Genomic DNA, 12,245 nt, shown 5'->3' on the forward strand with positions numbered 1-12,245 from the left:
GTGCCCTGGGAAAGGGCCCCAGATGGGGCTCTAACTGACGACTTCAAATCCAGTATACCAATATGGGAGCCGATCTTAACCCAGGTCTGTAATGCAGCTGCAAAATGTCACTTTCTGAAGACCTGAAGAGACAGTATCATCATACCTGTATTTAAAAAGGGGGATAGAGGTGACTTTAGATGTTACAGTCTACTCACATTACTAGATTCTTAGGTAAAAAAAAAAATTGGGCAGGTAATATTAGGCAGGTTGGAAACATGGGCTCAGGCAAATCACACATTGACAGACTGCCAATATGGTTTTGGAAAGGAAATTGGGACAGTAGAACAGAGCATTAATTTGCACTTAATAATAAGTAAATATACATTGGCCCTCCAGGGGCACATCAATCTTTGCTTCACAGACTTGAACAGTGCATTTGACTTAGTGAACCATTTAAAACTGTGGCAGACCTTAGTAGACATGGAGCTCCAGCAGATATCATATGCCACCTTTCACAATTGTATCCATCTGTCACGCTCCCGCCCCACAGATCAGAGGAGTCTACTGCTGGGGTTTGATTTGTGGTTTTATTGTTTCCCCGGACAGCTGTCCAAGGGTACAGGACAAGGGATCCAGAAAGGGCAATCTCTGGTTGGGAGGGGTCTTTTGCGTTGCTGCTGGGCTCTTCCCTTTAGCCTCTCAGCGTCGCTGCCGCTCGGTTCCTTGGGCGTGGTCCTGCCAGGCGTCTCCTCGGAGAAAAAGAAACAGCGGGCGATTAGTATCCGTCCTTTCCTCCATACCGGCTTAGAGGTGTTTGGGGTTACCCTTCCCTGTTCCCTCTAAGGCATGGGCTTTTAACGTTCCGTCGTCCCCGGGCCCTTATCGTCAGGCGAGTCCCGCTGGAGATGGGTGAAAGCCCGCCCCTACTCTGTCCCTTCTTTACCTTACGGGGGGGTGGGTCTATAGTCCTGAGCAGGACATGTGGACGTGCCACCAACCCACAAGGTCCCTCCCGGTCTTTTCCGCTACTTGCCTGAAGCCGGGACCCGGCTCCTGGGTCCCGTCTGCCTCGTCCTCGGGACCTTCCTCGGGGCACGTCCTGGCGTAGCCTCGGGTTTCTGCCGTTGTCTCTCCTTCGCTCCTCGTCTCGCTCTGCTCCTCCCTCCGCGCGCTGCTCCTCGCTCTGCTCCTCGCTCCGCTCCTCCCGGTCTCTCCCTTCTGTGTTCACTTCCGGCGCTTTTGGGTCCTTCAAGTCCCTCCTCCTGGGCGTGAGTAGAGTCAGTACCGGCAGTAGCGGCCTGGTGCCCCCGGGTTCCTTCACCGCCTCCCCCTCGTCACAGTGCCTTCCCTCCAGGCATGGCCGTTCGGGCCATGTGTCCACAGGGCTGCGGGAGAGATAGTCCACGTTGGTTTGTGAAGTTCCGGGCCGATGTTATACCTGGAAAGAGAAAGGCTGCAAAGCTAAGAACCATCGGAGGATGCAAGGGTTAGTGACTTTATGTCTTGCCAGCCAGACAAGGGGAGCATGGTCTGTCAGGAGGGTGAAAGGACGACCCAGTAGGTAGTACTGTAAGGCTTGGACCGCCCAGCGGATGGCCAAGCACTCCTTTTCTATGGTAGAATACTTGAGTTCCCTGGGTACCAGTTTGAGGCGAAGGTATACCACTGGGTGGTGCTCACCTGATGGAGTTGGTTGTTATAGGACTGCCCCCAGCCCCGGTCTGATGCGTCTGTCTGCAATGTGAACGGGCTTGTAAAGTCGGGGCATGTGAGCACTGGATTGTTGCAAAGTCTCGTTTTGAGGCGTTCAAAACTGTGGGTTTGTTTTGGGGTCCATGTGGTGAAGGTGTTAGGGCCTGTCTTCTTTAACATATCCGTGAGAGGAGCTGCCTCTTCATCGAAGTGGGGGATGAATCTCCTATAGTAGCCCACTAGTCCCAGGAACGCCCTGATGCCCCTTTTTGTGGTTGGTTTCTCTAAGGTTGAAATGGTCCTGACCTTATCTATCTGGGGTCGGATCTGTCCGTTTTGTATATGGTAGCCGAGATAGCGAACATTGTCAGTGGCGAGCATGCATTTTTCCGGATTGGCAGTCAGTCCCGCCTCCCGGAGACTGGAAAAGAGGGCCTGAAGTTGTTTAAGGTGGTCCACCCATGAGGCGCTGAAGATTACTATGTCGTCTAAGTATGCAGCAGCAGATTCTTGATGGGGTCTAAGCACAATGTCCATTAGGCGCTGGAAGGTGGCAGAGGCTCCGTGGAGGCCGAAGGGGAGGACCCGGAAGTGATATAAGCCTGAGGGGGTGGCGAACACTGTTTTCTCTTGGGCCTGAGGCGTGAGCATGATTTGCCAGTAACCCTTGGTTAAGTCCAACGTGCTAATGTATCGGGCCGTCCCTAACCTCTCTATGAGTTCATCGACACGGGGCATGGGGTATGAGTCAAAGCGGGAGGCGCTGTTAAGGCGCCTAAAGTCTACACAGAAGCGTACTGTGCCGTTGGGTTTTGGGACCAGTACAATAGGGGAACACCAAGGGCTGTGGGAAGGCACGATGATTCCGCTCCCCAACATATCCACTACCTCTTTTTCTACTATTTGTCGTCTAGCCTCGGGGATCCTATGAGGCCTTTGTCGGATTGGGCTGGTCCCCTCTGTCAGGATATCGTGTTGGACGAGGTGAGTTGTCCCGGGTTTGGCCGGAAATCCGTCTGAATAGGAGTCGAGAAGGGACTGGAGGTCGGTTTTTTGTACTGGTGTCAAGCAGGACCCTTTGGGGATGTCCCTATCGTTTTGGGTGTTACCTGCCTCGGGAAAGGGTATCTCTAGTGGTTTGCTGTCAGTAATAAACAGGTTTGTAGGGGTTTGGGTCCTGTCATCGGGATCAGCGATCCATTTCTTTAGCAGGTTAACGTGATATATTTGTCCCCTTTTTCCTGAGTGGGGTACAGCTACGCGATAAGTGGCGGGTGTGACTTGGGCAAGCACAAGTTCAAAGTTCAAAAAGTACTTTATTCGGCTTAAAAACAAAAACCATAAAAGCAACATATCAAATTACAATTTGCAGCGGGAAAATGTAAGGGAAAACAGATCTAATATATTTCATCAAAACCCATAGTTTTCCGTAATTTAAAAACATGTTTAAAAAACTTAAAACTGCAGTAACAGTTAAAACAGTATCCATTCTCTGAAGTTCTAAAAAGGCTGGGCGACATTTATTTATTTTCAACTCTTTGAGGAGTGGGACAATGAATTTCCTACGTGATAAAATATAAAGATTAAAAAAAAATATATATATGGATATCAGATTGAGTTGAGGAATCATCACACGGGCACATAGGCAAATTTCGCATCCATTAATTCATTACTGGGAAGGACAAGAGTCTAAAAACAATGTTTAGTCTAAAACGGGTCAATAGAAATCGATCATAATTTGACATCGGCAGGGTTAAATATGGCTGTACTTTGTTACCAATTAACAACAAGAGATGTGAGGTTACTGTTGTTTTCTTCATTTCCTCTCGCCTTCTCTTTTCCTCGAGGTATTCCATACATAGCTTATTCAACAATTTTTTGGATATATTGCCCATTGAAGGTGGGTCATCAAAATAATGTTGGCAGCCAATTTCATCAAGAAAGTGTTTAACGTAGTTTAGCCAATCAGATCCACCCACATTATCCAATCTTAGCACATCCTGTAGTATAGCCCGATTCATAACACACTCATTTGTTGTCCATACCCTATGCCACAAAAGAATGGGTTGTGTTCTAATTAAGTTTGATATATGAGGTTGTCCAACGTCAGTATGACAGATGTAAGTCGCCACACTTTGTGGTACTATCAGGACATCCCTCATAAACCTGTTCTCGGCTATTTGAATTGAGTCTATATTGGAATACCCCCAAAGACCCGAGCCATATAGGGCTACCGATGTGCACGTGGCTTTATATATTGTTAAAATTTCTTTTATCGGTTTCTTGCCCAACTTTTTAATAAAATTCTTAAAGGCCATTATAGTTTTTAAGAACAAAAGGGTTCTGGCCTTTACAGCACTAGTCCATGCCCCGGATTCATGGAACAAAATACCAAGGTAAGGGAAAGTAGAAGTATATTCCAGTGGAACATTATTTATGAACATTCTTTTATCTGCTTTCCTGGCCTAATGCCACAGTTCATGGAGAAGGTTTTACTACAATTAATTTTTAGGTCTAAACTTGACATAAACTTCTCAAAAGTTATTAACATATTTTGTAGGGCCAAGGGGGTACGGGCCATTAGGACTGCATCGTCCGCATACAAGAGTGCAGGGATTGACCTCGTCCCAACTCTAGGCATATCCCTGCACTCCTGCAGCAGGCGATGCTCAAGTCCATTTATGTAGACCAAGAATAAAAAAGGTGCCAAAACGCACCCTTGTCGTACACCACGACCCACCCCAAATTTTCTAGTACATTGGCCCCCCCTACCATAACGAACCGATGCTGTGGCTCCTGAATATAATTCTCTCAGAAAGCAGATAATGGAATCTTCCACACCCAGCTCTCTCAGAATTGCCCATAGTTTCGCATGTGACACACAATCGAATGCCGACATGAGATCAACAAACGTAAAATAAAGACGTTCGCCCTTTATCCTCGTATATTTTGTTTGCAAAATCATTAAATTTAAACATTGATCAACAGTACCAATGCCCTTTTGAAATCCATACTGTAAGTCGCTCATTATCTCATTCTCCTCAGCCCAAGTTTGTAATCTTGCCAGAATGATTCTCTCAAGGATTTTTATAGATGAGTCTAGAAGGGAGATTGGTCTATAACATATACAACTTTGTCTATCTCCCTTCTTGTATATAGGTACAATGACCGAAACGAACCAAGACGGGTTTAAACCCCTTGCAAAGGCTGCGTTAAAAAGTTGTACCAACATGGGTCCCCAGATCTCTATGTTTGCTTTGTACAAATCTGCAGGGATCCCATCATATTTGTCCCCTTTTTTCTGAGTGGGGTACGGCTACGCGATAAGTGACGGGTGTGACTTGGGCAAACACAACGTAAGGGCCCTGCCAGCGGGCCAGAAGTTTGTTGTCAGAAGAGGGAAGGAGGAGTAAGACCCTGTCACCCACCGTGAACTGTCGAAGAACGGTTTGTCGGTCGTAATGCTTTTTTTGTTTCTGTTGGGCTGCTTCTAAATTGTGCCTCACCCTGTCCCAGAGAGAAGAAAGCTTATCTTTTAGCTGTGTCGCATAGTCGAGTAGAGTCCTGTTCTCGTCCTCCTCTTCTTCCCACCTTTTGGCTATCATGTCTACTAGGGTCCTGGGCTTCCTCCCGAAAACCAATTCAAAGGGACTAAAACCCGTGGAGGACTGGGTATGTGTTCGGATGGCGAACAATGTTAGTGGTAGTTGTCGGTCCCAGTCCCGTCCCGTCTCTGACACTGTTGTTTTCAGGATGGTCTTTATGGTCTGGTTGTATCTTTCTACCAGGCCGTCTGTTTGGGGGTGGTAGACAGAGGTGTGTATTTGGCGTACCCCTAGCAGGGAGCAGATCTGAGCCATCAATTTTGACATAAACGGGGTCCCCTGGTCAGTGAGTAGTTCTTTGGGGAACCCCACCCTGCTGAAGAAGGTCAACATGGCTTGGGCGACGCTGTTCGTGGACATACTGGTAAGGGGAAAGGCCTCCGGGTACCGGGTCGCATAATCGACTAGTACCAGGATGTACTGATACCCCCAGGCCGAGGTGATAAGGGGACCGACCAAGTCCATTCCCACCCGGGAAAAGGGGACGTCAATCACTGGAAGAGGGTATAATGGGGCTTTGGGTATGTGAGGGGGGTTGGACATCTGGCGCAGGCGGCGCAGTACCGCCTTATGTCGGAGAAGACCCCGGGCCAATAAAATCGGCGTAAGAGGTATTCCTCCGTTTTCTCTTTACCATAGTGACCCCTCCCACCTGGTTATGGGCTAAGTAGAGAACCTGAGTGCGAAACGGTAGGGGTACCAGGAGCTGTCGGAGTGGTCCATCGGGTTTCGTTATTTTTCTATATAGCAACCCTTTTGATATCACAAAACAGGGGCCTACCTGATTGTCTTTGTCGTCTATGGCCCGGGCCCATGCATGTCCCAGTGTTGGATCCTCCCTTTGTTCGGCCCTAAAGCTGCCGGTAGGTCCTGGTTCTTCCTCCGCATCCGAGGGGATAGAAGGGGGGTTAGCTTGGCCGTGTAACACCGTGATCCGGTTTTGCTCTCTCTTTTCTCAACGTGTTTTCCTTGTCTTGCACACCCCCGGCTCTAGGTCTACAGTTGACAACGGGGCTTCCATAAGCCACCGTTGGGTCTCTCTTTCCTCTATCGCCCTGGATAAGAGAGCAGAGAAGTCCTCGTAATCAGTTCCTATGATCATGTCCTCGACCAGGTGTGGAATGACCCCTACTCGGATCGTGGCTATCTGTTCTCCGTATTCCAGGGTTACTCTAGCCACAGGATAGCGTTTCTGGTCCCCGTGTACACACGTAATGACCACTCCTTCCCCTTCTAGCCATTGATGGGCCTGTACTTGTTCCTGCGTTATCACTGAATGATGACACCCCGAGTCAACGAGGACCCGGGTATCGGTCTGATTCACCTTAAGGGTCAAGCGATAGGCCGCTTCACCCTCTCCGGCCCATAGCACCCTGCCTTTGGTGTATCCGACTTCCATGGGTTCGATTGTAGCGGGCTTCTGTGGACAGTTGCGGGAGATGTGGCCCCATTCCGCACAATGAAAACACTGGGGTCCCTGAATACCGCCTTTCCCTTCCGATCGAGGCATGAGTCTGGGATCAAGAAGAGGGCGCGGGGTTGAGGGAACAGGGCTAGGGACGGTTGCCCTCCAGCGGTGTATGATTGAGGTGGGAATTCTGGGGGTGAAGAGTCGTGCTTCTGGTGACCGTTGGTGGGCACAGGCTAGTTCTATAGTGTGGGGTACGGTTAGGTTGGGATGTTGTTTAACCCAGGCCCTGGTCAATGGGGGGAGACCGTCGATATATTGCTCCAACAGTACCTTGTCCACTATCTCTTCCTTGCTACTCGTATGGGGCTGAAGCCACCGAGTCCCTAGGTCCTGTATCCGGTAGTAAAACGCTCGGGGGTTGTCTTGGGGTTGCCATTTCTCCTTTCGAAACCGACTACAATACTGCTCCTGATCGCAGCCGAGGCGTTCCATAATGTTTTTTTTTAATAATATCATAGGGCGTGGTACCAGAGGGGTTAGCGGCTTGGTACGTCGTTTGGAGCTCGCCGGACAGTAGGGGGGCGAAGTATTGGCCCCATTGTTCCATAGGCCACTGGGCCGTGCTCGCCACCCGCTCGAAGTTCGTAAAAAAGAAGTCCGGATCCTCGCCGGTTCTGTATTTTTGTAGTATGGAGCTGGGGACATTTGGATGTACCTTGGTGCTGGCAATAGTGTCCGTCAATTTCTGGATAGCAGTATCATGGACGGCTTGATTCTGTACCAAGAGCCCCGCTTGGGCTTGTAGGGCCTCTTGTAATATCTCCCTGTCCTTTTTGGCTTCCGTAGACTGGGCTTCCACGACCAGTTGCAAATGGCGTTGTCCTTCGGCCAATTGGGCCAGCATGTCGTTCAAGCCTATGGGCTGCGACATGGTGGTATGGGAGCGTTCCACCGTGACCAGGGGCATGAGTAGTCGGGCGTGGTGGATCGGTCCTGGATCCCACTTCTGACACCACTGTCACGCTCCCGCCCCACAGATCAGAGGAGTCTACTGCTGGGGTTTGATTTGTGATTTTATTGTTTCCCCGGACAGCTGTCCAAGGTTACAGGACAAGGGATCCAGAAAGGGCAATCTCTGGTTGGGAGGGGTCTTTTGCGTTGCCGTTGGGCTCTTCTGCCGTCTTTAACCTCTCAGCGTCGCTGCCGCTCGGTTCCTTGGGCGTGGTCCTGCCAGGCGTCCCCTCGGAGAAAAAGAAACAGCGGGCGATTAGTATCCGTCCTTTCCTCCCTACCGGCTTAGAGGTGTTTGGGGTTACCCTTCCCTGTTCCCTCTAAGGCATGGACTTTTAACCTTCCGTCGTCCCCGGACCCTTATCGTCAGGCGAGTCCCGCTGGAGATGGGTGAAAGCCCGGCCCTACTCTGTCCCTTCTTTACCTTACGGGGGGGGGTCTATAGTCCTGAGCAGGACATGTGGATGTGCCAACTCCCGGTCTTATCCGCTACTTGCCTGAAGCCGGGACCCGGCTCCTGGGTCCCGGCTGCCTCGTCCTTGGGACCTTCCTCGGGGCATTTCCCGGCGTAGCCTCGGGTTTCTGCCATTGTCTCTCCTTCGCTCCTCGCCTCGCTCTGCTCCTCGCTCCGCTCCTCGCTCTGCTCCTCGCTCCGCTCCTCCCGGTCTCTCCTTTCTGTGTTCACTTCCGGCGCTTTTGGGTCCTTCAAGCCGTGAGTAGAGTCAGTACCGGCAGTAGCGGCCTGGTGCCCCCGGGGTCCTTCACCGCCTCCCCCTCGTCACACTATCTCTAACAGCTGCTGCACATTTTCGGAAAAATAGGAAATGCACAGGCAAATTGGGTAACATGAGGAATCAGACAGGGATGCATCCTTGTCCGGTTGTGGATGGTCTATTACAGGGGGTAAAGGCAGATGCACCCAGAATAGGCTCATGCATCACCCCCATTTTATTATATGCAGTTGACAAAGTGTTGTAGTCTCGAACAGCAAACGGACTTCAGCTTTTGATTAGCAGTTTTTAACCTTTATGGAGGGCAGAGACCTAAAACTGAATCTAACAAAAACATACACTATGGTCTGTGGCAGGAGGAAAAACAAGGGCAAAACATATTTCGCAGCAGGACACAAACTAGAGCAAGTGAAGACGTTCAATTATCTGGGTATCCTATTTTTGCAGGAAGAACATTGGTGACCACACGCTAAAACTACAAATGTAAAATTCATCAGTGCTTTTGAAGCAGTGTTTAGATTTGTCAAAATAGGCAGCGAACCCATTAGAGAAATTGTGAAAATATATAAACGTATATGCCTTCCAGCTGCACTGTATGGGCACCATTATGGCGCAAAACATGATTCAAGTACAGGAAAACAATTTTCTATGCAGGCTCTAGGCAAATCAACCCCTGCTTACATTACTCACAAGGAACTTTATCTAACACGAGGGCGCTAGAGGGCGCACAGGCAAGATGGCTGCACTTGCGTGAGGCTCTTGCTGCTCAGGAGGCCTACACAATAATATCCTGCCCATATGTTGGAGGCCAAAGGAAATATTGGAATGAAATGTTATCGGAAACCTGCCGGCACTACTTAACGCCAGTGAAACCTGTAGAACTACCTCTCCGGTGCAGTAAACTCAAGCACGCTGCGCCCCGGTAGATCCCAAGATGGTGGACGCTCATATCATCTAGCTGCCGCTGGGACAGAGCATCCGAAGTGTGAAACAGCCACTACAAGACGGTGGACCCAGCACGGGTGAGGCTGCCTCCCCTGCTACATAACCGGCAAAGAAAGCGGCGCATGTGAGCACCAAGGCAAAGCGTCAGGCGGCCAGTGAACGAGCTGGGAATGGGAAGACCTGCCTGAGATGCCCAACCGGTGCCAGTGGTGTGGCCGAACTGTGGGTGGCTCTGTCGGCCCCCGCCTTCCCTCAACTGCAGGCTACGCTGAAATAGAATCGTACAAGCAGCGACACCACTGTGGTAAGAGCCACCCATACCAGGTGGTCAGACCAGCTTGGGAGGCATGGGAAAGATCACTCCCCCCCTTCAGAAGTCATCAGGCGGTGGCGGCACTGGCCGGTTCCAGGGGGCTGGCCAGTGACCTCTTCACTACTGCCCATACTGTTGATTGTGTGCTGTGTGGCCGAGAGAGAGTATCCCCCCCACCCTCGATTCCTGATTGAGGCCCGTGACCTCCGATCAATCTCCAACGTTGCAGTATAGAGCGAGTGCCACATGGAAGAGATCAGTCGTGGGAGGAAAGGCAAGCACAGAAAACTCAAGGCAAGGGGCACTGTGGCCATCCCGGATTGTTCGCTTCCAGCTAGAGCGGAGCATACGAGGATCACCCCAAGGCCCAACCCACAGACCGCCATCTTCACAAGGCCTTGACAATGAACACCGACGCAGTGTGAAACATAACTTAATTTAATATACAGGGAAACTGAAGGGAAGATTCCAGTATGAACATGTGCAAAAACCAACAAAACCTCCAGCGCGAATAGCTAGCTGATACATACTCTGCTATTGCATGGATAATAGCGTGAGATCACCCTGCATGTGAGGCCGAATAGTGCCGTCTCTACTTAGAGACACCCAGGACAATTCACTATGCAAACGCACGCTGGGGCGCAATTAGCACCCCAGAGCTGAGTGCCTCAGTAACCTATAACCAGCACGAGTGAACCCACCTCTGAGTCCCCGGCAGACTGGGTGAGGGGTGACATACACGCAATTCGAAGATCGGAACCTGACTCCAGCAGATTTGCGTCCCGGGCAAGCTGAGGATAGACACGGACACCATCGCCTCCCCTACACAGTGTCAAAAGACCGATACAAGCTCACAAGACTGGAACAAGTACTCCCTAATCATATGGCAGCAGCCAGACAGCCCATAATAACACAGAAGACAGGGTGCAAAGCGCAATCAGAACCTCTAATGTTATACAGGGACATTCGTGCAACATAATCAGGAATCAAACAAATATACCTTTGAACTTCCAGCACCCAGCCCCTGCAGCAAGATCCAGAATAGACAACTGGACTACACAAGATAAAGCAGATGGAATGGGGAAGACTGACGGGAGACAAACTAAACTGCCATTTGAAGCTCGTAAGTCCACCAGAACGCAAGCGGACTCGGAAAGTGACATGACAGATGCATCTAATACAGGTGCACACAGCTTGACAGAGGATCTAAAAGAACTCCTCCTCATCATGCAATCTAGCCTAACCTCTATAGAGGCCAAAATGGATACCATGTGCACACGTATGGACAATATTACACACAACCTAGATCAGCATGACGAGGGCCTCAAGGAAGCTGAACAACGTATCTCAGACCTGGACGATACCTCCACTTGATAAAAGGAGCAACTACTAAACATGGAAAGGGTTTTGAAAGTGATAACGGCAAAAAATGAGGACTTAGAATCCAGATCACGCAGAAACAACCTTAGGATTCTTGGTGTGCCTGAGTCCACAAATACGGACAAAATGGAGGAATATGTTTAGCGCCTACTCACCACACTGTTCGGCAGAGAAGCATTTTCTGCAATGCTAATTGTGGAAAAAGCGCACAGGTCAGTGGCCAACCGACCCCCGCCGGGAGCTCCTCCAAGGCCGATAATGACTAGGATATTATACTGCAAAAATAACAATTGATGGACAGAATGCAGAACAATGTCATACATTCACCCCAGTACAGAGATCTGGGCCTAAATCCATCGTTTTTTTGCTCACCATGCCGTTCCAGTTTGAACCCAGCCATATGCAAATCAGTCTTGACCCTGTGCCTCATGGGAACAGTCCAGCCCGAACTGCCAAGCCAGGTCCTCCCTGGGCTGGAAACAAGCATCCTAGGACCGTTTTCGGGGTTTCACCCCTCTTCAGCCAGTATAGCTTGATTTCCATTGGCATGGAGAGCAAGGGACCCACGTCTGGGCATACCCTTCCCACTCGGGGTGACAAATGCAAAAACAACAATTGATGGACAGAATGCAGAACAATGTCATACATTCACCCCCTTTTGTACCGCTTTGTTCGCCACAAGTTGGCAGGGTATGCTCCGACGTGAGTCCCTTGCTCACTTTGCCACTGGATTCAAGCAAGCCTGGCTGAAGACGGCTGAAATGCCAGAAACCAATCCTAGGAAGCTTGTTTCTGGTCCAGGGAAGGCATGGCTTGGCAGTTCGGGCTGGACTGTTCCCATGAGGCACAGGGTCAGACTGATTTGCATATGGCCATGTCTGAACTGGGGTGGCAGAGTGGGCTAAAGAACGGTGATGGATCAAACCCAGATCTGTTGACTGGGTGTGAGTGTTTGATTGGTTCTGATGCTCCGTCCATCACCACCCCCTTTTGTACCGCTTGGTTCGCCACAAGTTGGCAGGGTATGCTCAGACGTGAGTCCCTTGCTCACTTTGCCACTGGATTCAAGCAAGCCTGGCTGAAGACGGCTGAAATGCCAGAAACCAGTCCTAGGAAGCTTGTTTCCGGTCCAGGGAAGGCATGGCTTGGCAGTTCGGGCTGGACTGTTCCCATGA

At 50.2% G+C, this 12,245-nt stretch overlaps 1 pseudogene; it reads right to left on the reverse strand.

Moving 5' to 3' along the window:
* Positions 1-5,847: 5,847 nt before the first annotated feature.
* LOC146869230 (uncharacterized) lies at positions 5,848-7,621 on the reverse strand (annotated as a pseudogene).
* Positions 7,622-12,245: the final 4,624 nt, after the last annotated feature.

Source organism: Triturus cristatus, chromosome 1_1, assembly GCF_964204655.1.
Source record: "Triturus cristatus chromosome 1_1, aTriCri1.1, whole genome shotgun sequence".
Classification (NCBI taxonomy): Eukaryota; Metazoa; Chordata; class Amphibia; order Caudata; family Salamandridae; genus Triturus; species Triturus cristatus.